We start from the raw sequence: 25137 nt of genomic DNA on the forward strand, positions 1-25137 counted from the left end.
GACAGTCCCTGTTTTATTATGGTTTAAGCATGTGTTCTAGTCATTGGAAATCTCTCTCTCACTCTCTGAGTTTCAGCAATGAGCTTGGGGTCTGCAAGGCAGAAAAACAGGACCCAAAATTTTTCAAACGGTTAAAACAAAACCCCTTGTATATGTTTAGAGTGGCTGGAGGAGGATCTGTTTAGAGTCTTGAGTTTGGTTTAAGTTTATTGCATTTAAAGAAAGTTTTTCTTTTCACGCTGAGTTAGAACAAAAGATCTTTGCTGCAACTGAACTGGACAAAAGACCAGGGCTGGGACCCAGCGAGTGCGTTCTGTGTGAAATTGACGAGATCTTTAAAAAAGCTGCTAAACATGGCGACTCTTTCCCTTTAAGTGTCTCTTTTTCCTTGCTGGGTTTTTTTTTTTTTTCTCCTTTTTTTTTTTTTTTTCTCTCTCCATCTGATCTGAGCTCGCTTTATTTCTTTTCCCAACCCGCTCCCCCTCCCTCCTCTTGGCGCTCGGGGGTGTGAGAGAACCCAGTTAGACGCGAAATGCAACAATAGTCCGAGGAGAGAGAGAGAGAGGCGATCGCTGCTTCTCGCCACTTTCAAACAAACCTGGGGGAAGACTGAGCTGGGGCGGGGGGGTGGCAGGGGAGGGTGGGGGGAGGTTGGGAATGTAGCCCGTTCGCTCGGCTCGCGGTCGCCCTGCCTCGGCCTTTCAGCATTAGTCCTCTCCGGGCCGCGAGGGGCTGGGGCTCAAAGTTAGCGGGCGACGTCCGGGGCTGGTTCCGCGGAGACCGCTGCGTTTGCATCCGGCCGGCCCGCAGGGACGGGGGCCTGGAGTTGGCAGCAGCCGCGGAAAAGTGCCTGCCCCCTCCCAGCCCCCGCCCCCCACTTACGTGCGGCGGAATTCCGCCAGCGCCCCCGGAAAGTCCGGGGTGCCGGGCGCGCGGAGCTGCACTCCCTGGATGTGCACGAAGCGGCGACAGGCTGGGGGGGGGGGTCGGGGCGGGGGGCGGTCAGGGGGAGCTCGAGCGTGTGAAACTCTGCCTCGAAGCTCGCTTTTGACTTGGTCCTATGAGCTGAGCCAACATGGCGTCTCCCATTGCACCGCGAGCGCCGGGCTGCCAGGCACGGCAGGGCCGGGTAATAGAAAACACATTGGTTACCAAAAAGAAAAAAAAAAGGGGAGAGGGGGGGACTAAAGGCCATTCCATCTGCAGGCAGAAAACCCTCTTTTAAACTCTTGCTGGCGAGTGAGTGCGGTCCTCGATTGTTCTGTAATTACAGCAGAAGTCGTAGGGGGAAATATTGGGAACGCAGTATCCCCTTCCCTCTCTTGCCACCCCCTCCCCTTGTAATTAGGAGAGTTTACTTCATGTCTCCCTTCCCAACGTGAGCCAAATTAGGAAAAGCAAAAGTCTGTATCCTCAAAGCATCTGAAATGTTTGAATGGTGTCGGGGGAGGGGGAGAAGCCAGTATTTACAGACCTGGTCAGTGCTCGCGCTCATTAATGCAGGGGCTGCCCCGGGGTTTGTGCCGGTCCGGTCCAGCTTGGGGGGGGGGCGTGGAGGCTGGGCCGCGAACCCCGCCGGGAGCGGGCAGAACTTGCTGCTTGCCTGTCAAAGTTACCGCAGAGGTGGCTTTCTCGGCCGGGGGCTGACTGGGGGCCGAGCCGCGGCCGAGGGCGGGTTCCGGGCGGGTGGTCGCGGGCCCTAGAAATCTGTGAGCCTGCGTGGACGGCGCCCCTGGCAGGAGCGCGCCTGCAGCGGAGGATCCCCTTTCTTTAATAGGTTTGAGCGGGCGAGGCCGGCCGGGACAGACTTGGCCTCCCAGAGAGAGTCTTCGGAGATCCTCTGGAGAGACAGTGGATGGGCCCGGGCCGAGCTCTCAGCGGATGGGGGGAATCGCCCCTTGACATCCAATTCCAGGCCCTGCCCGGGCCTGGAGACCCCTACCCTCAGCTGCCTGGGAGAGGAGCCAGGTACTCTCTGAATTCTGGGCCTCGTCAAGATTTATTGAAGTTGGTTAAAAAACGTGCTTCAGATGATTTTTCCCATTTTCTCAGATTTCAAAGGCTCCCTGCAGTGCGGCTGCCTAATTAATGGTGAAATTCAACTAAATCTAATTATGCAGTAATTTTAAAGCAGTTAGTGCTGGGCGTTGGTTTGTAATAGGACCCCAGTTTTTTAAAGTTTGCTTACTGTGTTGGTTTAGGGGAAAGCCATCTTTTGTATGGCAAAGAAAGACGGGGAAATAGTTTTGCTGCAAGAACCGCCGGGCTGAGAACCTCCCCCACCTCCTCACCATCCCCATCCCAGTCTCCTGTCTGTGCTCTCTCTCTCTCTTTTGCCCTCCCTCAAGGTCCAAAACTGAGCGAGGTGCTCACCAAGCAAAGAGACCCATTTTCATACCCAAAGGGGAAAAAGAATTTTTCATAAGGAGACACAAAGGGGCTTGGGATCTGCTCTCCTGGACCCATCTGTAAGTGCCTGAAAACAGGGAAGAGACTATCATCTCTAATAGAGAACAGATTTCCTCCCCTTTAACATCCATTGTCATTAAGGCGAAAACCTCACTCTTGGAGTTATAAATCTTATCGTCCTTCTGATAACACACTTGTAATAAGTTAGTGTCCTATTCAAAGTGAATTGTAAAACTGCCTCATTTAATATGGCATCTGTGTCATTAAAACTTTTATTATTTTTTCCCCCCTCGCGTTTTGCAGGCCTGGCATTCTGTCGAGCTCTGAGGTGACTGTTGGGCCTCTGGGGTAGGGCCAAGGGGGAGAAAGGTGTGAGAGATGGACTGGCTGGTTTCAGCCTCTGGATCTTACTCTGGGGTGAGAGACCCCTGAGGCAGAGAGGGCCTGGGGGGTACTGTGTCCCCCTTTCCCATCCCCTGGAGCGGCCCCCTCGAAATGACGTTCCTTGAAAGAAACATGCTTGTGATTAGCTAAGCAAACACATCTGCTTTCGGAGTTGGGCCTTCGTTAATTAGCTGAACAAAGGGCCGTTTTGCTTTTTACCTTTTGCTGGGGGAAAGTGTGTTATTTCAGGAGTGTCACAGGCTCTCCTCTTTTCAATTGCAGCCACGACGTTAATTTTATTGGGATTACTGATGGGAAATGAGGTGGCGCAGGCTTCCGAGAGGAAAAGCTTGATCATTACCCCCTTTGGAACTATATTTTTCCACCAACCTCCTGCTCGCGAGGAGGGGATTGGGGGGGGGGGAGCAAACTGCGCAGCAAGTTCGGAGCAATTGGAATCAGGCTCCCGGTACGCTGATCTCGGGTGACAGAGCGTGTGTTGGAGCTGAACTCTATAATTTGCGCTTCTGTTCCTTTATTAGCCCTGGACAACGAACTAATGAGCTTTGGCCCAGCACAGTGTCACTTGTATTTATTTTCTTATGGCAACTTTGAGATAGCGGAAGGGTTCTTACCAAGAGCCAGGGAAGGCCCGGAGTCCTGACCGCTGCCTTCCTGGCCCAGGTCGGTGGCTGAGTCCCAGGGGAGCGAGGGCGCTCGAAGAACTGAGGGAGCTTGGCTACTGGGCCTTTAGAGGCCTTGGGGGCACTCGGGAAGGCTTTAGGCCCGTGGGAGGCCCAGGCGTTCCTGCAGGCCCAGCTCCTGAGGTTGAGGTCCAGGGACACATGCTGAGCAAATCCGGGACAGGTCCCCAGGCACGAGATCCTGGAGGTGCAGAGGTGGCCTGGAGCCCCCCTCGTGCAGGAAGGAGGAGGGATCCATGGGCATGGCTAAGTCAGGCCAAGGAACCCTTGGAGCACGGGGGCTATCCGACTGATGGCTGCAGGGACTGTATTGTGCTGAAGGAAGCCTGGCTCAGCTCTCTGGCTTACTGTTTTGGGGACTGAGGGGATGCTTTAAAGGAACTCTTGGGGTCCTGAAGCGAGAAGGCTCCCCTCCCCCTGGTTTGGCTGTTCCAAGCAGTCTCAGTTGGAGAGGCCTGGAATCAAGTAAAGGAGAGGTGGGGGGTGGGGACAGAAGGGGGTCGATGGAGGCAGCGCAAACCTCCCTTGTGCCCTGGTAGAGAGAAAAGGAGCCCCCCACGCTGTCAAGTTGGTGGAGGAGGGGGGCTCCAGGGAAGGGGAAGCCCAGAGAACTGCCAAGTGAGTGGGGACTTCTCTCTGCTCCGCAGCCCAAGACTTCCTGCGGCTCCGGCCTTGCTCCCTGCCAGGCAGCCTTTGCTAATAATGCCCAAGCTCCGTGCCCCCGCCCGCCCCATCTCTCCTCGCCTCTCCTTGCTTTATCCCTCTGCCTCACTACCCCCCTCCCCACCTCTTCCTTCCTTCCTGCAAATGGGTGTTAACGTGGGTCTTTATGTTCTGTCTATAACTAGGATGTAATCACGCGCCCCATGCCTCTCTCTAAAAGCATTTAATAAATGTCTATTAAAGCGCTACAAATGTAAGATGAATTTAGTGGCGCGGCTGCCTCCCTGAATCCGAACGGTAATGATGGATTTATCAACGGGGATTCGCCTTCAGCACAGCGAGGGAGGTTTACTCAGCAAATATGTCGGCGAACACCCACCCAAATACAATCATTTGACCCCCCGCAGGCGCTAGCCGCCTCACCCTTTCTGTCGGGCCAGCGCCGAGCAGAGAGACCAGAGGGCCATCGCCCCTCTCCTGGCCTCTTGCCCCCTCCTCTGCCTCCTCTCGGCCTGCAGGTCTCCTGGCTTGCGTGGGCGACCTGGCATGGAGGTTTGGAGGTGGGAAGCTGGTGGTGACCGTGTTAGATCACAGGATGGAGCGTGGGCTGTCTTGGATTTGCCGGGAGACATCAGTGGGAGCTCTCCTGACCCTCTTGGTTTTGAAGGGGTAGCAGTTTCAGTCTGCAAGTGAGCTCTTGAGTACCCTGACTTTGACCAAATCTTCGGTCATGGGATCCTCGCTGGTCGCGCAGCCCAGCCCTGGGCACTGTTCTAGGGGCGGAAGCTCCAATACGGAGACCTCGGACCACAGGCCCTTAGAGAGGCCCCAGTGTGCCGAGAGTGGGTTGCCTGGTGTACCCACCTTCTCTGGGCTCCCTGAACCCCGCCAACCCAAAGCAGAGGCAGCTATAATCCAAGGTTACCGTGTAAGCTCCAAGGCAGGGGGCAAGACTGCCATGTCTCTTTTCCTAAGCAGATCTGGCTTCTCTCCCCCCTGCCCCAGCATAGCCCACCTGGCCGTTTTCAAGTTTCTGTAGCAGTGGATTTTTAGAATTTGGTTTGGACTGTGATTGTTAAGGCACACAGTCCCCAGTGACCAGCACCTCTTTCTTTTTGTCTTTTATCTTTCTTCTCGAGGAGGAGGAAAGTGCTAGCCTGTTCTATCAAGCCCCGTTCACATTTGCTTTGGCCTCTGATTTCTCTTTCTTCTTTGGAAATTTCATTGAGATGTCTCTGTACTTCGCTTGTCAGTTATCTTTGTTCCTTTTAAATAAAGGGCTTTTAAATGGACTTATTGCTCCCAGCGTGGGTTCCTCTCTCTAAATGTTAGAAAATTGTGCCATCTACCCGCTATGCTGAGTACTGTCACACTCGGAGACCTCGGGGACCTCCGGGCCGGCTTCAATGCTGCCGTGTCAGGGGCCGCCGGCAGCAGGAGGAGGGGGCGGCTCACGTGGATTTTTACAGATCTCCGCCTGCAGCCGGCCCGCGTGGCCACGCCAGGGCATGGCCCGCAACCGGCGCATTCGCCAGCTTGCTGGCGGCCTCGAACTTGGCGGCGGTGGCTGCTCTCCGACCGAAGCGCAGGCGTGGCTGGGACCCCGCTCTTCACGGAGATGCCCGGGGCTTGGGAAGGGGCGGGGGCGCGGGGGCTGGTTTAGATGGAACAGCCCCTGGGGGGTCGGGCAGAGCGGAGGACCATGTTGGTGGGGGAGCTGCCGGGGAGGGGCAGGGGGCGATTTCGTGGCGCAGCTTTGGGGAGCTCCTGCCCGCGTCCAGCTAGCCCTTTCCCTCGGGAGAAGCCGGGCCGAGGCCGGTGGAGAGCGACGGCCGCCGAGTGGCTTCCCAGTCTCGGGGAGACAGAGAGGAGAGCTCAGGCCAGGCAGTCTGGCTGCAACTTTCAGCTCTGTTTCCCAGGCTGGAGAGATTTCTAGTGTCTTTCGGAAGGCCAGAACTTGCTTTCCTTTAGGGCAGTGTGGTTTAGATGGACCGCGTTTGAGCAAGTCAGATGGCTGATGTGGGGTCTCCTCACCCCGACCCCTCCCCCCGCCCCCGGCAAAAACGTGCCTCTCGCAACCGCAAGTTCTTTTTTTGAATGAGTTAAAATGGATTAACAGTTTAGATTTTATTATGTGGCTACCTCTCTCAGATGGCTTTTTTTTTTTTTAACCCATTAGGGGTATTAGCTAAGATTTCCAAGTGTCAGTTGGGTATTTATGCTTTGTGGGGGGAAAAAATTCTCCGATACGGTTTATGACTTTTATTACATGTTTCACACTGTTCGAGAAATGGAGTTTTAAACAACATACAATTAAACCTATATTGCTCTTTGGAGAAGGGCCAAGGAACTCGACAATCAATTAGTTTAGATCTTTTGATACTTGTTGCTAAAATCAAAGTGTAAAACTATAACCTCCAGGTATAAGCTGCTTCCTCATTTTCCCTAAGGTCATGGAGCACCACCGAGTAGGAAATGATAGTGCTTTTTCTTCCTCCCCAAGTTGTTTTTCCTGATCATTTTGCATGGATTAGTCTTTAAAGAATCAGGCTGTTTTCTATGTTTTCCTTCTTGTTCTCCCTCTTACTGCACTCTCTCATCTCCTGCTTTTTCATCCAGGTTTCGTTTTTAAAAATACATTCATTTTAAATTTGTATGATTTGAAAAATGAATTTTCCATTCACCCTCTCTCTCATCCACCCTCCCCACACTAAGAAGGGAAACTGCGTTTAATAACCACAATAATACAGTGGTTTCTAGACAAAGCAAAATTATATTCTTTATAACCACAACAGGATGGGGGTAGGAGGATTCTCTCTCTCTCTCTCTCTTTCTCTCTGTCTCTTTAAATAAGCAGCTTAAGGAGTATAATATCTGCCATTGAACAGAAACTGCTTCCTTCTTGAAAATGCCACCATTCCCACCACCCTAGTTGTCTCTGGGCAAATCCCCTCCATTGCCTGGCAGGCATCTGCTTGCCCGTGGTCCTGAGCAGGGATGGGGGTGGGCATATGGAGATTCCAGGGCTCAGGAGAAGTCTTCAGGGTCCTGCCCACCTGTACCAGGGCAGCGGAGGGAGGGCTGATTTCAAGTTCCAGAGAGGGGCTTGCTAACTTATTAAATAATTCTCACTTCCCCTCACCTTCTCCGTAGAGCCACCCAGAGTCCTAAAAGGATGGGGGAGGGGTTTGAACTACACATCTATCCCCCCTATTTCCTTTTCCTCTTTCCAGCCCATCCCCCACCCCCACCCCTTCACCAGCCTCATCACTAATTTAAAAACCCTGTGGCTTTGGGACTAAGCAGGCCAGTCATTGAACTGTCAATCTCCACCAGGATGGAATGTCTAGAATATCCTCCTCTCTTCTGCGAAAACAGGTTCTAAACCAAGTGAAGCGATTGGGCAGAGTGCCATTAACCTCCCTCCAGAAGCCTTCCTCTTCCTCCCAGGGAATGAGGACCCTGGGGTCTGGAGGGACCTTTGCCTCCACCCAGTGCGGTGGGCCTGTTAGGTTGCCTTCGACCTCACCGTTTGCCCATCCATATGCCACTGCCCTAATTGTAAAGAAGGTCTGGGAAACATTTTCTCTGCGCTAATTTTATATTTCCCCTTTCCCCCTTGCAACATTAAGCATAATTTTGCGCTGTCACTGTCACTAAGACTGTGGTTTGTTGATGTCTCTACTTGGAAACACGACCCCTTTGCCTCCAACCGGGAGTCCTCCCCACGCAGCCTCTGGGAGGCTCCTGCCCCACCGTCTGGACTCTTGGGGTTTCCTTGAAAAGGCTGAGAGGGGCGGGATGGGGGGTGGGGGAAGACCACAGCCCTAAAGGCCGGAAGGATCCCTACCAGAACCCCACGATCATTTCAAACCCTCTTTCCCTATGACAGCAGGAGCAAATGTGTTTTTGATGTGCGTTTGGTTGTTGGCTTGTTTGTTTAATAAAATCCCTGTGTATGCGTGTGTGTTTTAATGTCTCCCTCCGTGTCTGTGACGTGTTACCACAGCCACTCCACTTTACAGATCTCCCTTAGAATTTCTTTTTTGTTTGTTTTTGGGGCTCTCCTCTCCAACTTCTCTCTCTTTTCTTTAGCCCTCCTCCCCGCCATCCCTACCCCACCCCCATATATTTTCTCTGCCTAAGCAATAATCCTCTGGCCCAGTGGCCACGTTCCTAGAGATAAAATCCATTTGTCCCTTGTGTTGCCTTGCCAAGGCCCAGTTATCCGAGGCCTTTGGTGACCGACTGGAACAAGAGAGATGAAGATATTTCTCATTTCCCAGGCCCTGCTCCTCCCTCCCACTAACGTGCCAGCCTATGGGGCTTCCGCAGGTGGACACAAGCACCCAGCGTCCCTAGGTTTGCTCTCTGGGCCTGGTTGTGGTTCTGCCTTCTTTCATTTGTTTTGCTTGTCTTTGGTTGGAGCTGCTAGTTACTCTCCACAACAGGGTTTTCAGAGCTCCTTTGCACCAGGACTGGTGGGTTTCAGAGCGATTATCTCATTTCGCTGGTGCCGAGTGAGGCGGCTTGCAGCCCCTGGGTCAGGCATTCAGTGGAAGGCCCGTGTCACAGACCCAACCCGAAGGTTAATTTTCCCTCATTAGCATCTCCATAGTTCTCTCCTTGCACAGGATCTCAGGTCCTTGCCTGCTGTTGTCTCCCTGCACCCCCCCATGAAGTTTCTGGTATATTCTCTCTCTCTCCTGGGTCCCTCTACACAATCATACATTTTGTAGGTTCCTGTTGGATCCATAGACTCTAATGATTGAAAACCCATCTCATCAATTTCCAGTTTGCCTACTTTTATCCTAGAGCTCCTTTCCTCCTTCCCCATCTCTCTCGCTCTCGCTCTCGCTCACTCCCTCTCTCTCCCCTCTACCTCATTTACAAACGTATTCTGCTTTATTTGAATTACTTCTCTTCTCCCCTTTTACTTTATCCCCCCCCCCCTTATTCTTTCATTCACTGCTGGTAAAAGCAAAAGATACAAAATGGCAAAGTTCAGCTGCTGTGGCTGGGGGGAGCCAACCATCCCAGCCACCTAGAAAGAGGCTGGAGATTTGTAATGACAGAAGAAACAACAAAGAAAAGAGAATTGCATTGGAGGCTTAAGTGGGCGAGTGTGTTTGTGTGTCTATATCTCTGTGTGTTTTTAAGATTTCTTCTGCTTCTGTGCTGACTCCACAGAGTGAATTTGCCGAAGCCAGGCACGGTATAGGAACTTTGAGTTAACCTCTTCTATCAAATGAATCTTTTCATTTAGAGACCAATAAATCTCAATCTCTAGCTACCTTTTGTAGCCTGAGCTCAATGAGACAAGACTGAGGCTTATAATAAAGACCAGATAAAGTTTGCCAAAGTTATTCCCTCCTACAACCAACCATCCTTTTAAAACCAATCTAGAAAATGCCCCTCATCCAACAAATAAAAGTTGAGGGAAGTAGCAGCTTTTCCTCAGTGAGCAGAAGGTTGGAAATTTCTCTACCTTTTCACAGCAAGCCTGTTGACTGAAGTGTCTTTCCAAGCTCAGACATTGAAATGATTTATAGTTTTTCAACAAGTCATTATTTTGGTGTGTTGTTTAGATGGGGCTGAGACAATCTAATAATCAGTGTAAGACTGGGGAAGGGGATTGTCTGTGACCAAGAGGAGAGTTAACACCAGAAACATGAAAGCCAGTCTGGTCTCCAGGGATGGAATTTGGGAAAGAGCCTGCACACGTCTGCTCCTGGGCTATAAAGAAATACATTGTTAACAACAACAAAACAGACAATGCCCTGAGCTCTGCCTTGATTCAGAGCTGAGCTACTTTCAAGATTTTTTAGCAGCACTGTTCATTTTGATGGGGTTTCTGGGCCATTTGAAATTCAACCTTTAGCCAGCCTGCTCATGGGGTATGGTTACTACCCTTATGATTTACTACCCCTCCTTCTATATTTTCTTTATTTCCTGATGGCCCCCCATGGGGCTAATCTTTTTTCCCCTTTCTTTTATATTTCCCAGTTTTGTTCTCCCCACTAACGACTCAGTGTTTTTCCTGTTTCTACTGATCACTCATTTGCTTCCTTTCTCTCTTTCCTTCCTTAAAAGACAAGGAAAATAAAAAGGATGGGAGGGGGATTTCCAAATGGTTCCTCTCTAAGTGTTATTAATTACTGCTACAAGGCAGGCAATTCTTAACTAATAACAAAGTTGTAAATTACCACTGACTTTCAAATATTTCTCATTTGTCAGCTCTGATTGATTCGATTAATATTCCGCTCTTTGAAATAATTTTAGCCACACTTGCGATCAGCTTTATCCATGAAGCAAAGAGCAGATCGTCACCCCTGCGCGGGACGCTGCCCCTCTGGTTTTACTCTTCACGTGAAGTTTTCATTTCCATCCTGAGGCCTGATTTGGACTGGAAAGCAGTGCTGTAAAGGTTCACAGGCAGTTAAAACTGCAGAATGGAGGGGACTAGCATATACCTGCAGATGTTCAGTGATTTATACGTAATTTCAGAAACACTATCCAGGAAATTAATCCTATTGGAAAAAAAAAAAAAAACAATATCATTTCCTAGGTCTCCTGAACATTTTTTTTTCCGCCCTCCAGATTCAAGGCTGAAGGAATGGACTTTTAAAGGATTCCTAAATTCAGGAAACCCACCCAAGCCAAGCCCCATCTCTCTTTATCATACTCCTTAACATTTCTAGGACATGTTCTCAGCTCCCCTTCAAAATTGGGGATTACTGGTGGTTGTGGGGGGAGGTGTATATGTGGGGGGGGGGCAGGGCCAAAGGGCTCCCAGGACAGGAGCAAAGGGAAGACCTCACATTTTGGGAAGGGGGTTATATTTCCCAAAGGTCCCTTTCCCTTCTACTGTCATATCCAGAATGCGATGTTTGAAGCTATCAATACACGCTGCCTACAATACCTCTGGAGTTTTAATCTTAATTATATTATTAAGTGAAGTACTGTGCTGTCAGGGAATTGAACATGATTTATGACGTCTGCCTATTAAAGGATCGATTGTGAATATCGCTACTATCATCTATCAATATTCTTCGGCCGGGGGTATTTCTCGCTCCACGGTTGTTATTTGTAATACCGAAATGATAGACTGTAAGAAAAGACTATTTCTTCTTCGCAGGACTAGCTCTCCAGGGGCAGCAGGGAGTCCGTGTGGGAAGCATGTTTCAACCACATCTCACACCCAGAGAGATTCCAATTTTTTTTTTTTTTTTTTTAAATCTTAAAGCCAGTGAAGTTTCCCTTAGGTCTCCTAGAAGAAGGAAAGCCAGAGTCGTTTTTAGGGAAAGAAGTAGCCTCCCTAGGTCGATATTAGGGGCTAGCGTTTTCTAGCTGCCAGGTGATTTGCAAGGAGACTAGACAGAAAAACCAAAAAACAAAAAACAAAACCAGCAACGAGGGGGCCCCTTTATACAAGGATATCTGGATGAGGGGTGGCAGGGGGTGCAGGGGCAGACTATATTTTTGGAGCAGATGCCGAGGCCCTGTTTCTGCCCTTGGACTTGGAGGTGTCCAATTTCTGGGATCAATCAAGGCTCTCTACTCCAAGCCACCCCTGCCACGACACTTCCACCTGCTCCCGCCTCCTCTGCTTAGGTGGAGGCGGATGCGAAACGCGCCGCGGCTAAGCCTAGAGGAGCCTGAGCGCGGAGGCCTTTTGTCTCCAGACAGAGAGCAGAGCCTGCTTTCTTCCACCCTCTCCCCGCACAGCACGGGGTCACCGGCGAGTCTCAACCCCTGCTTTAGGGGGGATGGGAGGAAGAGGCAGTAAATGCAGCAAAACTCCCGCTCTCGGACGCGGCCTCGGACGGCGAGCTGGAGAAACCCTTCGGGGTGCGGCGGGGCCGGGAGCGGCCTGAGTGGTCCCGGGGCCGCCAGGCCCGCGCCCTGCTGCTTGCCCAGGGCGCGCACCAGGCCTCGGAGGCCGGAGACGCCCCTCCTCGGCTACCGGCTGCCGAGGTCTCGGAGTCGGTCAAGCGCCCCCTGGCACTGCGAGAGAGGCGCACCTCGCCTGGAGCAGTGCGTCCGCGACCTGGGCGGGAGGAGGCACAGGACTGGGGGCCCCCGGGACTGGCCGTGAGCCTGGCCTTGGCGCGCCGAGCGTTCACCATCCGCCCGGGCCTGGGCTTCGCGGCCCACACTGCCCAGTCTACTTTCTTCCGGGGTTCCAGTGAGAAGAAGTGGGAATGTCACTGGAACCTGGTTGGCCTTGCCTCTGGCTGGCGACAGACGGCCGCAGGCAGAGAGGGAAGACGCCTTGGCCCCGCTCCTGACGGCCGGTAAAGGCCCGCCTCTCCTGGCCGGGAGAATATATTTCGGGGTAGAAACCTCTATCCCAGCCACCTAATCGCACCTACCTAGCTACCTGCCTGCCCCACCCCCCCCGTCCCCCATCCCTTGCTCCCTGCTCCGAGGCCTACCCTTGGCCACCACGGTTTGCCTTCAGATTTGGAGGCCCCCAGGGGTATGGGCACAATAACTGGTACATAGTAAGCACTAAATTAATGTTAGCTGTTGCAATCACGAGGCTCATCAGGTCTCCTCCGCGGGCATCTCTGTCTCTCACAGACCAATCACTGCCTAGCTGGGGTCCCCAAGACCCCTACTCATGCCCAGGGATTGGCCAGCTACCCTGGCCCCCTATGAGCCCTAGAGCCACCGCCTTCCACCCTAAAATGCCCGTAAAACACCGAGATCTCTGCGGTTCTTCCCGCAGGGTGTTTGTCCAGGCCTGGATAACCGGGAGCAGAAGAGACCGAAGCCTGAAGCAAATGTTAGCAGGTCCCTATTGCACTCTGTCTCGGTCATCGCAGGGCGGGGGAATTTCGGTTAAATAAGAACATCCTGGGACAGGGGATGGTGGTTCGTCATTTAAAAACAAACTGTAAAAAAGGGACCCTTCGGTGAGGGACACAGACTGTGTGTGTGTGTGTGTGTGCGTGTGTGTGTGTGCGCGTGCGTGCGTGTGTGTGTGTGTGTGTGTGTGTGTGTAAGGAGGGGTGGGGATCAGGGGCAGGCTGAGGCAGGAGGAGCAACAGTGGATGAATCAGAAGCAGCGGAATGACACATTTTTCTTCCAGAAACAATTCTTTGGGTGAGATTTTAATCGCCAGGCCAAAAGGAATGAGTTGTCGGAGACAGCGCCCCTCAATAAATGTACAACGAACGACGTGTAGCCGGGTTTTGTTTTAAGACCTTTAATAAATACAATTCCGTCTTCCTGATGCTTCGTATCTTCAGTCATACTAAAAGTATTATTGTCGTTATTTTGCAAACATTTCAGTTCTAGAGGGTCCTTGGAGCAGGGCCGGAGCCACGCCCAGGACCGCGATCACCTGCTGCGCGTCGGCGGGGACTCGGTCCCCTCATCTCCGCTTCCCTCCCCCACCCCCAGGCTGATGGATATTCTTGGATGTGGACCCCTTTAAAAATGACAAATGTCTTGTCAATACAGACTATCCATCCTTTCTTGCTTTCTCATCATTTTTCGGCGCCGAGAAGGGACCCAGGCGCAGGCCCAGCGGCGCGTGTCACGCGGCCTGCACTGTAACGTAATCGCTAAAACCTTGGCCTAATTTACAACTAATGTATCTCGAGTGAAGGAGTCGGCGAGAAATCAGTGGCCCAAGGAGCTAGATTTAAGCTGTGGAGGAATCGGAAATTAAGGAACTGTAAGGAAGATTATCATTCTCCCGTCTCCCCTCCCACACACGACCGTAAGTCTCCCCGCTCCGCCTTCGGGGACGCGGCCCTTATCTCTCCGCGGCCTGCGTCCCTGTGGCTTGCTTCTGTCGCTCCCGACCACTGTGTCTGGGGCGTACTCCGCCTGGCTTCTCCTAGCCCCCGGGAGGAGGCGCTGGCGCCCGGGTCGGCCTCTGGTCCCTCCCAGCCGGCGTCCTGGAGCCCCCATTCACAAAGCCCGGCTTGGTGAAGGCGACACGCACACACACACACACACACACACACACACACACACACAGCGAAGAGGGGAGTTTGATCTTGTCTCATTGGCGTCTCGGGCCTGAAAGGAAAATCGTTTGGGTAAACAGCCAAGCTTCCAGGCTTAACGCCCGGCTCCCGCCCCCGCCCCTCCGCCCCCTCCCACCTCCCCCACTCCCCTTCAACCCCACCCGCCACCCACACTCCGCTCCGCAGCCGGGCCCCGAGCGAGCTCCGCGCGCCCGGGCGGGAGCCGAGGGCTCCCCGGGTTCAAAGGGCCGCAGCCCCGAGGGAATGCCCTCCTCGCTGTGCCCCGGGGGGCAGAAGCGGACTGCAGGGCGGTGGGACCGGCCTGGGCAACGGTAGGAACCGCGAAACCTCCCGCTTCCCTAAGTAGAGCTCGTCCCGGGGGAGGGCGCCGGGGTGTTCGGAGCCCGGAGGGACCTTTCCGCCAAGACCAAGTAGAGGCCGAGTCCGGGCCGCAGGCTGCGCCTCGGCGCTCCCCCACGGCCCCGGCGGGACATCCCCGGCGCACCAGGCTGTCACAGGCGTGTGTACGTGTGTGGCACCACCACCGGCGGGGTCCGTGAGCCTCTGCAGGCCTCGCTGCGCTCCGCACCCCCCTTGGGTGATACCGGGTCCCCACCTCCTTCCGAGCGGCCTCGGCTCCAGGAAAAACCTTTAATCAGATATTAAGCTTTTTTTCCCGAAGTTTGATTCTTTCCAAAAGGACAGTTCTTCAGCTAACAGGCTGTAAACATAATTAGTAGTTATTAACATGAAAAAAACAAAAAACCTCCGTGGTGCTTAGAAGGATATTGGTCTCTCTCTAGTTCATTCTCAAGCTTGGGGAGAACACTGAAATCTGAAAATATCCTGGTCAGATTATTAGACCCGATTCTATGGTGTTTCCCCTCCCCCCTTTCTCTAATGAAATTCCTCTCTCTTCTCCCTTCCTCCGTCTCTCTTGTTCTCACTCTCTTTTTCCTTCTCCCAGTCTCAATCTCACTCTAATCCAGGAGTCATTAGTAACACCCTCTGGCTACATGTTTTGCATCAGTGAAACACTGCGACATAGTTGTAAGACAAACTCTGCCGCCTTGCACTGCATCTTGCGGTAGGAAGTGTAATAGCAATAAAAATCATTTTTCATCTCCGGGCATTATTCTGTGGGAAAAAAAAAAAAAACAGAAAATCTGAATGTGAGAAGAGGAGGGGGTGGGAGAGAGAGAAATGAAAGGATGTAAAAAAAAAGGGGGGGGAGGGGAGAGGAAGAGGGAGAGAGGCAAACCTTTCTAATACAGATTCCCCTTCTCAAAACTGGAGGCAGGTAGATTCAAGCATTTCATTTTCTAATGTTCTACTCTCTTCTCTTTTGGTCCCTGTTCCTCACTGTTGTCCCTCTGTGGTCCCAGGACCCTCTCAGCAGTTGCCTCTGAGCTCCCCAGAACTCTCAACAGTGTCCTTCTCCCCAAGGTAGCATCCCTCCAGGCAAGAAAACCCCAAGACTCCCAGGGTCCAGGCCACCCCTCCTCAGCTGGCCAGGGTGAGGGATCCTCATTCAAGTCCTGCTAAGAAATTGGGGCCTCTTTCCTGTATGGTCTGTCAAGAATCTCTCCTAGCCTGATGGAGAAGGGACAAACCATCAGAAAACCAACTTGTGGTTTGTGTGTGTGTGTGTGTGTGTGTGTGTGTGTGTGTGTGTGTGTTTTTCCTGGCTCAGCCCTGTAGTTTTTGAGCAAGGGTGGGGGGCTTTTTGAGAGTCTGCAAATCTGAAACGGGGAGTGTTAGTTACAGGGTAAAGGAGCACTCCCCCCATGGCCACTCTGTGAACTTAGGGAGGGCAAAGATTCAAGGAACGATCTATATATTGGGTTTGCTCAGGCAGGAAAATGCCCACACTTATACATTACCACGTATACACTGTCCCCCACCCCCACAGTACCCAGTTCAGGCATCATTCCTTGTGGGATCCCCTGAGCTCCTTAAAACCAAAAACAAACTTGTAGTTAAAAGTACATTAGAAAAAGGGCTGTGCCCCCCGCCCCCCAACAAAGAAACCACACAAATCCTTTCAGGACCACAAGATAGACTCCTTGTTTTTAATATCATGTTAGGAATCACCACAGAAAAAAATTCTTGTTCCGTGAAATTTGTTTTTACCTGTAACACTTATCTCTGGAAGGATGCGCTCTGAAAACAAATTGAAACAAAGACTCACCATAAAAGTGAATTAATTGTTATATACATATATATATATATGTATATATATATATCCTGAGGACTTAAGAGTGGGGCAAACCTCTTAAGTTGCCAGCTGGGTGAGATAGGGTCAAAAGTAGTGCAATTTGTACCTCTCACTGTTGCTCTTTTACCTGCCGACAGGTGTATATGATTAGGGGTCTGCATTTTGTGGTGATTCTGTCAGCAGAGCCCAAGGCTGTGGGGGTCCGAGGTTTGGTGGGCTGGCCACTGGAATGGCCTGGCAGAGCCCCTCTAATGTCCCACCCATAGGAATGAATGAATTTGGGTGCAAATGTAATTGGGAAGGGATGACTTCTTAGGTCTCCTTCGAAATATTTGCGTTGGCCCCGACCCGAGTGGCCTGCACTCAATGGCCCGAACCCATGGCCTCCAAGAAGACATCTCTCATTTATTTGATCTTTCCTATCAAAGTAGCTTCACCGCTTAGACTTGCTGAAATTGTACCTACATATTTTTCTCTTTCTCCTATTATTTCCCCTTCATCCCGGCGCCGACATTGTGCAATATGTCGATCACAAATAATGGCTTTTAACCGACTGGGAGAAGGCCTTTGCGTTTCGGCTTCTCGTGAGGTTTTGATGAAGGGGAAAGTCCGGCGACGGTCAAGTTAGGCTGCAGAAGGCTGGGAGTGTGGCCATGCAATTTCAGTTTCCGCAGCGAGGTGGCGCTCCAGGGCACCACAGCGCACACAGCAGCGGGCCGCCGAGCGCTCCGACCGCGTTCCCGCAGCGAGGCAGTGGTCGCCGAGCCAGGTTCCCGTCGGCTTCCTCTCGCTTCCGCACCAAAAGTCGGAGAGCTCTCAGGCCCTCTGGGCCAAGCGGCCCGCAGGGTGGGCGAAGGGCTGAGGCCGCGACCGGGGGAGGCTGGCGGCGGCAGGGAGCCTAGCCCCGGCTGAAGCCGGTGCACACTCCCAGCGCTCTTGCTCCGGGGAATCTGCGAAGTTCTTGGACCCTGGCGGGGCCGAGGCGAGCGTGCGGGGACCTCAGAGCCTCCGGGAACGGCGCGCGGGGCTTCGGCCTCTGCCCAGTTGCGGGGAGGACAGACCCTAACACGCTAGGGAGTCGCCCAACTCCTTCACCCGAGGGTCGGGAGACTTTTCTTCTTTCTTTTTTCTTGTTTTAAGGAAAAATAAAGGAAAGAAAAACCTTACGCACTCGATATTGCTTTGTCCTCCAAATTAGGCCGTTTTCCTGTTTACTAGGTTTTTCTTTTCTTTCCTGTAATTTTCCTCTCCTTACCTTTTCGTTCTTTACTGTTTTCCCCTTCCTTTCTTTTCTAGTCTTTCTTATCTTCTGTCTCTCCATTTCTAAGAGATGGTTCTGTGTGAGTGGGTGGGAAAAAGAAAGAAAAGGGGGTGGCACCAGCCTCAGAGGACCCAGCATTGGCAAATGGCAGCAAAATTGAAGAAGAAACTATTTCGATTTATTGAACGCACTTCCGTCCTAGCGATTTCGTTTCCACACTTCTGCCTTCCCCCGGTATCCAACAAGCTCTAGGTCAACGATGACCGGCAGGTAGTGCCTTTCACCAGGCCATACCCAACCTGTGGTCGGGTTTTTGAAGCATAGAAATAATAATAGTAATAGTCAAAACGAGCAGCATTTCCATTCCGCATCAATTTCTTCCTGAGTTTGCAGGCTGGCTCTGCAAAGCCGGAGCAACTCGAGCCGCGCGTCGGTTAGGCTGGGCCCTTTTTTCGTTGCACCGGAACGCCTTGACCGGGGAGCGGCCGCCCTCCCCAGTGGCCTCAGGCTGGGGCCTGGGCCGTGGCAGCTGCTGGGAAGCTTTGCTGAGCCGGCACCTACTATCTACTCCCTACCCAGCCACAGTCCTTTTAGCCGGTCTTTCAGGCCAGCTTACCTTCCTTGAAGTTTTCTAATGCAGGAATTTTGGGCCCAATTTAGAAGTCTACAGAAACTCAGAGGGTCAGGTCATTAGGAATGTTAACGTAGCAACCAAGAATTATAAACATGATCTAAAAGTCTCTTCCAATTCATTTCTTCAAGTATTTATTTGAGTTAAGTGATGAAAAGTGACAGTTGTGAAATAGACAGCTTTTAAAAGTAATGAAGTCAGATGAGGCTTTAACCTGTCGATTGCTATAAATCAACTTTGAAAAAGACGAATGAAGAATATTATTTAGGCGCCTAACAGCCAACATTTGCTGTGCGGGTGGCAGGTCCCAGAGTCGGCCTGTAGGAGCTGCAGGCTGGGGGTACCCCCAGAGGCCCTGTGCTTGGAGTGTGGCCCTGGGGCGGTGGAGTCCCCTGAGACCCGCGGTCTGAAGTCACATTTTGTTGAGGGCGGGTCTCCATTTCCACCAAGACTTTGATCATGGATTTGGGCCACCCGAGTATGTCTGGGCAGGTAACCCAGCCTTTAGCACAGTTGGAAATTCAGGGACTCAATGCCACGATGTAGACTGGCATTCAGCCTGGATCCCCAGCTGGCTGAGGGTGTCCACGTCCTCCAGCCCAGCAGCTCGGAAGGGCCAGGGCCTGAATGACACCCTGATGTTATTAACTTTTTGGAAATGGTGGTGGCAGAGGTGGGGGAAGGGGAAGGGAGGAAGATGAGCAGGAAATCATATTTCCCTGAGGCTCTGGGGGTGGGGAGGAGGAGTGGGGGCTTTGGGTTATGGGAGGAAACTCCAGGAAGGAGAGGGACTGGAACAGGCATTTCGAGGTCTTCTGATGGGAGAAGGATCTCAATTCTGCACAGAGTCCAGACGTTTTCTGGAGGGTAAACTGGTGGGGTGTTTTAAAATAAATTTTACACACTTTCCTGTGGATCTCATTTCCTCTCAATTTCAATTTTCGTCATAGCAGGACTTGAGGCATGGCCCTCTTCCCAGTGACTTCAACCCCATGTCCCTATCCCATCCCAAGTCTGAACCGGAGAACATGCCCAGGGTATCTGGCCTTCTGGGTCGGCTACTTCTCTCTTTCCTCTAACGCTTCCGGAGGTGGGGAGGATACAGACGATTCCCCTCTCCTTTGCCGCCTACCTTCGTTACTTCTTAAACAAGCTGGTCATCCAGTGTCCTCCCTAGACTCCTGGAGCACGAGCAACAGGTGCTGGTGCATTTCCTCCCTTGATTCTTCCACCCGTTTCTCTCTCCATCCTTCTGTCTGGGTCAGCTGGGAGGGCCGGGGGCACCCCTGGTGCTCCTCCCGTTTGAAGGCGGAGAGGAAGCCCGGGCGGGCGAGAAGGCGGTGCCCGCGTCTTTGGGCCAAGTGCCTGGCTGGCTGGCTCTAGGGACGGTCTGTGACCCCGCATTCGCCTGTCTCAAAATTGGCTGGAGACTGCAACACCGAGGACCCTCTGAGGATGTGAGACCCAGAAGAAAGTGGAGGTGGGGGGAGGGAGAGTGAAGTGGACCACGCCCTCCCCTGGGACAGACCCTAGCTTCTGGGGGGCTAACTGGGCTGCTGGCTCCATTCGGCCCCATCCCGGCCTGCGACGCCTCCTCCCGGCCTGGGAGCTTGGTGCGGACCTCGGGCAACATCCCCGCCCCACTTCAGGTCCGATTTCCCTTTTTCTGGAGACCCGAACGCGGACTGGGAGGCTCTCGCCCTATCTGTGCCCAACTTGCCCTCCGGGTCAGCTGGGGCTGGAACCTGCGCGCCCGAGACTCCACAGCGGGCTGCGCGGCCACCGCCCCCGCCCGCCCGGCTGGCGCCAGGGTGCCCGGAGTCCCAGGCTGGGGCGCCAAGGGCGCGGGGGCCTCCTGGACCCGCCTGGGTGGAAGGTGGGGAGGAGGGACTGCAACTTCCAGCTTCCGGCGGGGCGGGGGAAAACTCGGCGCGGGAGGCCGGTGGAAACTCCTCCTCCACTCCGCCCCGAGGCAGCCAGGACTCGGCTAGCAGCGCGTCTCCGCCCGCCCGAGCGTTTCCATAAATCAGGCCGCTGGCAGGCTGCTAATTAGCTCAGGCCGAAAAGAATAGGAAGAGGGAGAGTCCAGTAGTGCTCGGTGGGATGGGGGGTTGGGAGCGCAGTAGGTGGGAGATCAGAATTTCCCCAGGACCCGCGGGCGACTGCCTAGGGCACCTCAGCAGCCCCCCGCCGAGGCCACTGCAGATCGCTTTCCCCCAGCCGGGGCCTCCAGCCTGGGGCCTCCTAATCACACGCCTTCCGCACTGCGCGCACCCGGGTGTTGGACCCGGCCCGCCCACCCACGCCGAGGCCCTCTCTCCCACTTGCTGGCAAGCCCGGCGTTAATTAACTCTCCCCTCGCCCCCTGCAATACCGAAGACTTTCAAAACTCATTCCCAAATGTTTCCTTCTTAAGCCTGAAGCCTGCGTTTGGAACAACCGCCAGGAAAAGAGGGAGCTGGGTCTGGAAGGAGGGTCAGTCACCTCAGTGTTTTGGGGTATCAGCCACCCCCCCCCCCGATTGTGGGATGGGTTGTGGGATGGGTCCCTACTCCACCTCCCCCAGTGAAAAGACAAGACGGGTCAATCAAGATCAGAAATAACACTAAAGTTGGATTTATTGATTTCCATGTAAATCCGGAGCGGAGGACGCCGCGAGTGAGAGTGATTTCTGTTTATTTTCTTTCGGTTCCTCCCCCACCCTTCTCCCAGCCCGCCGGGTTTCTGCGCCGCTCGCAGTCCTCTCCGCCCTCCGCCGGGAAGGGACAGTGCGATGACATCACCGCGGAGACCCGCGGCCTCCCCGCCCCCGGCCCCGGGACCCTGGAGCGGAGATTGACAGGTGTCGCTCGCAAGGACAATGCCTTCCAGGTGTCACCGTCACAGTCTCATCCCTCCTAACCCACCTTCTCTGCCCCCTTCCCTCACAACGCTCCTACCCACCCCACACCCCTCCTTTTCTCTTTGGAGGGAAGCGCTCTCCTCCTCCCCCAGCTCTGCTCGTCTGGGCACCGGGTCCTGGATCCAGAGATGCGGGCCCGGAGAGGTCGGCACCGAAGGGCAGGGGTGGCGGAGATTCCGCCTGCTGTTTGCCTCAAGGCGGCTGGAAGATCCCTGAGCTCCGGGAAGGGTCCGAGCCCGACCGGGGGCAGAGAGGGAACGCGCGTGTATTTTAAAGGAACCTGCGCGGTCTCTGGGCATCCTACCTTCGCTCTCCACCCGAACCCCCCCCACACACATAATATAACAGACGCTAAAATAATCCTGCCATCTGGCAAATCCCAAATTTGGCGACCTAGCTAGGAAAGCAACGGCGAGGTGTCATCTCGGGAGTTGGTGGCTGGTCCTGCCCGGCTCTTCCGAGCCGGGCCAAGGGCGCCGAGCTCTGCCTGCACCTGCCCCCAGCTCGGCCGGACCGTCCTCCACCCCCATCCTTGCCCTGCCCCTGCCGACTTTGTGGAGCTTTCCTCTCTCTGGGTCTGGGCATCGGCTCGGGGTGGGGCTGGGGAGGCGGGAAAGGACGTGCACGAGTTAGGGCTTCCGCTCTGGTTTCCACCAATACTGCTCAATGAGCTAAAACCCAAATTCGGCTTCATTATTTAACACCGAATGTAATTTATAGCCGGGCCGCCTGTCGGGGGCGATTTACATCATTTGGTGCTAAGGATCACACCTATTAGATTTCTTCAAAACCGATGGGGGTTTTCTTTTACTTTCTTCCTTTTTTTTTTTTTTTTCCTTATTTCTTTCCTTCTCCTTTCTATTTTTTTTTTTTTTTTTTTTTTTAAGGAGGGCATTTGTACTAAATTGCCCAGTGCTGGTGTGATAACTGTCAAAAGTTTGACATCAAAGGAGCTAATATTATTCAGTTACCAGAGAAGCTGTCTGTCTAAATAAGAATATCTTAATTACTGCATCACAAAGGTAGGAAAGGGGTCGGATCTGAAAAGGGGAGAGGCATTCAGCCGCTGCTTTTGATGGGCTATCTGTATTAGACCGATGTGCCTCTCCTAATCAGGCCTAGTCCGATTTCCTTTCCTCTCCCCGTCGGTCCTCTGAACTTTATAACTATATGTAAACACGTTGTCAGTGGGGACCTAATCTTCTCGGGTTCTTATTAGAAGAAATTTCCATCCTCTCTCGTTCTAGATTAGGCGGTGGAGTCCTCTCCGTCAATGAAGGGACTAAGGTTTCGTGGACAATAATGTGGCAATTGTTGATGGTTTGTGACCCATAAAATGTGGAGGTGACTGTTCTGGCTTTGGTATGTAATTATGCAAAACACTTTCCATAAAGACTTGCCATTCGATCTAATGGCAGTCCCTGCGGTCTATTTCAAAAAGGGAGGGTCTATGTACAGAGAGAGAAAAGTAACATTTGTTTTAACACAGGTTTTATGGGGGGGATGGATGAATACAAACACATCGCAACACCGCCCAAAGTATTTTTTGGAGTCAAATTAAAATAATTACGAAGGGGTTTAATAAGTTAATCATAGCAACACGGCCCAGCCAAACACAGGGTGTGTGTGGGGGGTTCGGGCTACAACCCACCACCTCCCGACCTGAATCTGTACTTGAGGGTGGCGGTTCACCTCCTGCTTGTGCAGGGGTGGCTGGTGACACTGTCTCAACTCAGTCCACCTGGGTGCCCAGCTGGGATCTGAAGCCCCAGTTGGGGGCTGAGATTGGGGGAGGGGGGGCCGTGTCATCCACCCCAAAATCTTGTCTGTGGAATTATTTGGCAGAGGGCGGCGTGTTAACAAAGCAGTCCTCTCCCGAGAAGCTCCCCTCTTTCCCTGGAGTGTCCCCAGTGCCCCAGATTTAGGGATTTCCCCAGAAAGGCAGGTAGGAGGGAGTGCCTGGCTGATTTGGGTGAGAAGTCTAAATCCTGAGCTCAGGCTTAGAGACTTAAGGACTGGGGCCAAGTCCCAGCTGCTGAAGCACCTTTGGAAGGCACCTGAGGATTTGCTTTATGTGCTGGTTTAAAAAATAATAATAATGATGATGATGATGATGATGATGTTGTAGTAAAGAATTTAAAAGGGCCTGAGGAGGAAAGGTGGAATAAGGGAGGTCATCACTGGTCCCGACCCAGCTCTGGCTGCTAGTTAAAAGCAAGCCCTTCTCTGTAACCTCAAGGGCCCCCATCCCGCCTGGATCGGTGCCCCCCACACTCGGAACCACTCAGCATCCGGCTCTGCAGCCTCGCCGCCCGGCACACAGTGGCACTGCAGCGTGAGCCCCGCAGAAGCCGGCGAGAGGGGATTTTTCAAGGGGGAAAAATGATTAAAAGAGAGAATCATCTAAATATCAAAGTGACGCATGGGAGACCTGGAAAAAATATTTAATCTAATGAAAAGCAAATAAAGAAGGAGGCACTTAGGCTGGGAAATTAAATATTATGTTTAAGATGGTGCTTTTGTGCGGGCTTGAAGATTTCCGATTCATGTACACATAATAAACACTCAGGTTTGTCATCTGGAGGTGCAAATCTGAAAGATATTCCAACAAATGAAGTGCTGGCAGAGAGAGGAATAAAGAGATCGGCGCCTGTCAGGGGTCAGGCAGCCTGAGATTGCTTCTAGAGATCTTTTGAAAATTTCACACGATTGAAGGCTTAGGGGCTTCACTGCGCTCGCATTTCAAACTCAGATCAGTGGGATCACAATAAAAAAATAGAGGTCTGGAAAATTTTTGATGCAAAGATGGCCACGGGCTGTAGGGTTTCTCTCACCAGTTCTCTCTCTCTCTTTTTCTTTCCAAGACAGATACTCCGACATGGTTGTGATCCTTTGGATGACAGAGTTGTCAGAAAAGAAAGAGAAAATTGCATCTTGTCTCATAACTTCCTTTTAGTCAAAAGGAATTTAGGGTCTTCTTTCCAATAAAATGGGGAGGGGGTTAATGATTCTTTTCTGGCTAGTATAGGACAACATCTCAAGAGTTCGGAATTTCACAATTAATGATTGACTCCTGGACATTTAGGTTTGGCTGTCCTCTTCATTTTTCTGGCTTATTAAGAGGATTTCCCATTTAGTGTGTGTCCCAGCATTACACTGAAATTTCTTAACCACTGTCCATTGTAGGCAAGATCAGGTGTATAGATCTGAGCGTATACTTACATATCTGTACGCACACACAACGCTAATCTCTAAACCTGGAGACAGGCCTGGCTGCCTTCTTATTTTGTGGGAGTTAATATTTTGCCCACCTCCCAAGATGTCAGCACTTTCTGATTCAAACGGGACACAGAAAAATCAATTGTCTCTGTGATTGATCCACCAGGGGAAAGAAAATAAAAGGAACGGGGGTGGGGGGAGCTTCTATGAGAAAAGATCAAACTAAGGAACTCTGAAATGGGAGCAAGCTTAGTAGAGGCAAAAAACTGATTAGACCTCAAGAGCTGGAGACCACTTTCCCAACAACCAGAAGCAATAGGAATCACCTCAAATTAGTTTCTACTGGTTTAGCGAACTTTAGGAAGAGTAAAATGTGGACCAATTTATCATCGCTTTGCCAATTTTAATTTTTAGCTGGCCGTCTTAGACAAGCTAGAGGTATTCGGGGGCAATAATCTGAATCATAGTTGGGTTTCACTAACTCTGAGACAAAGATGAGCAAAAGTAAGATTCTCAAGAACTTCCCTTAAGTGTATATTAGGAGATCTCTCCTGGGGAGTGACCCCACAGTGAAGAAAAAGCCAACAGAAAGAAGGTCTCCTGTTTCCTGGGTTATGGACTCAAACTGTTAATAACCTGGGTCCTTTAACAGGTGGGCAGGAACGGAAAAGTTTAAGAGTTGCACTGACTGGATTTACAAGTTCAAATCCTTGGCTCCTCCAGTGTTTGTCCTTTGGGCATGGGCTGCGAACGCCCCAG

General features: G+C 52.2%; 2 long non-coding RNA genes across 6 annotated transcripts in view; both read left to right on the forward strand.

Moving 5' to 3' along the window:
* The first annotated feature begins 14309 nt into the window (after positions 1–14309).
* The window catches only part of LOC101679792, a 39216-nt gene continuing 28388 nt past the window's right edge, over positions 14310–25137 (forward strand). For all 3 annotated transcript variants that reach the window (XR_006603887.1, XR_006603886.1, XR_006603888.1), the window contains exon 1: positions 14310–14479. This is a non-coding gene — a long non-coding RNA (uncharacterized LOC101679792). The remainder of the gene's footprint in view (positions 14480–25137) is intronic.
* Positions 17650–24164, forward strand: LOC123389299. 3 transcript variants are annotated; one of them, XR_006603891.1, is made up of 4 exons: positions 17650–20732; positions 20970–21128; positions 22407–22521; positions 24024–24164. It is a non-coding gene; the product is annotated as an uncharacterized LOC123389299 (long non-coding RNA). The 3 variants fall into 3 exon arrangements; XR_006603892.1 differs by having other exon boundaries at positions 17650–19714; XR_006603890.1 differs by having other exon boundaries at positions 17650–21128.

This window comes from Mustela putorius, unplaced genomic scaffold (genome assembly GCF_011764305.1).
Source record: "Mustela putorius furo isolate JIRA1106 unplaced genomic scaffold, ASM1176430v1.1 tig00003972_pilon_pilon_pilon, whole genome shotgun sequence".
Lineage (NCBI taxonomy): Eukaryota > Metazoa > Chordata > Mammalia > Carnivora > Mustelidae > Mustela > Mustela putorius.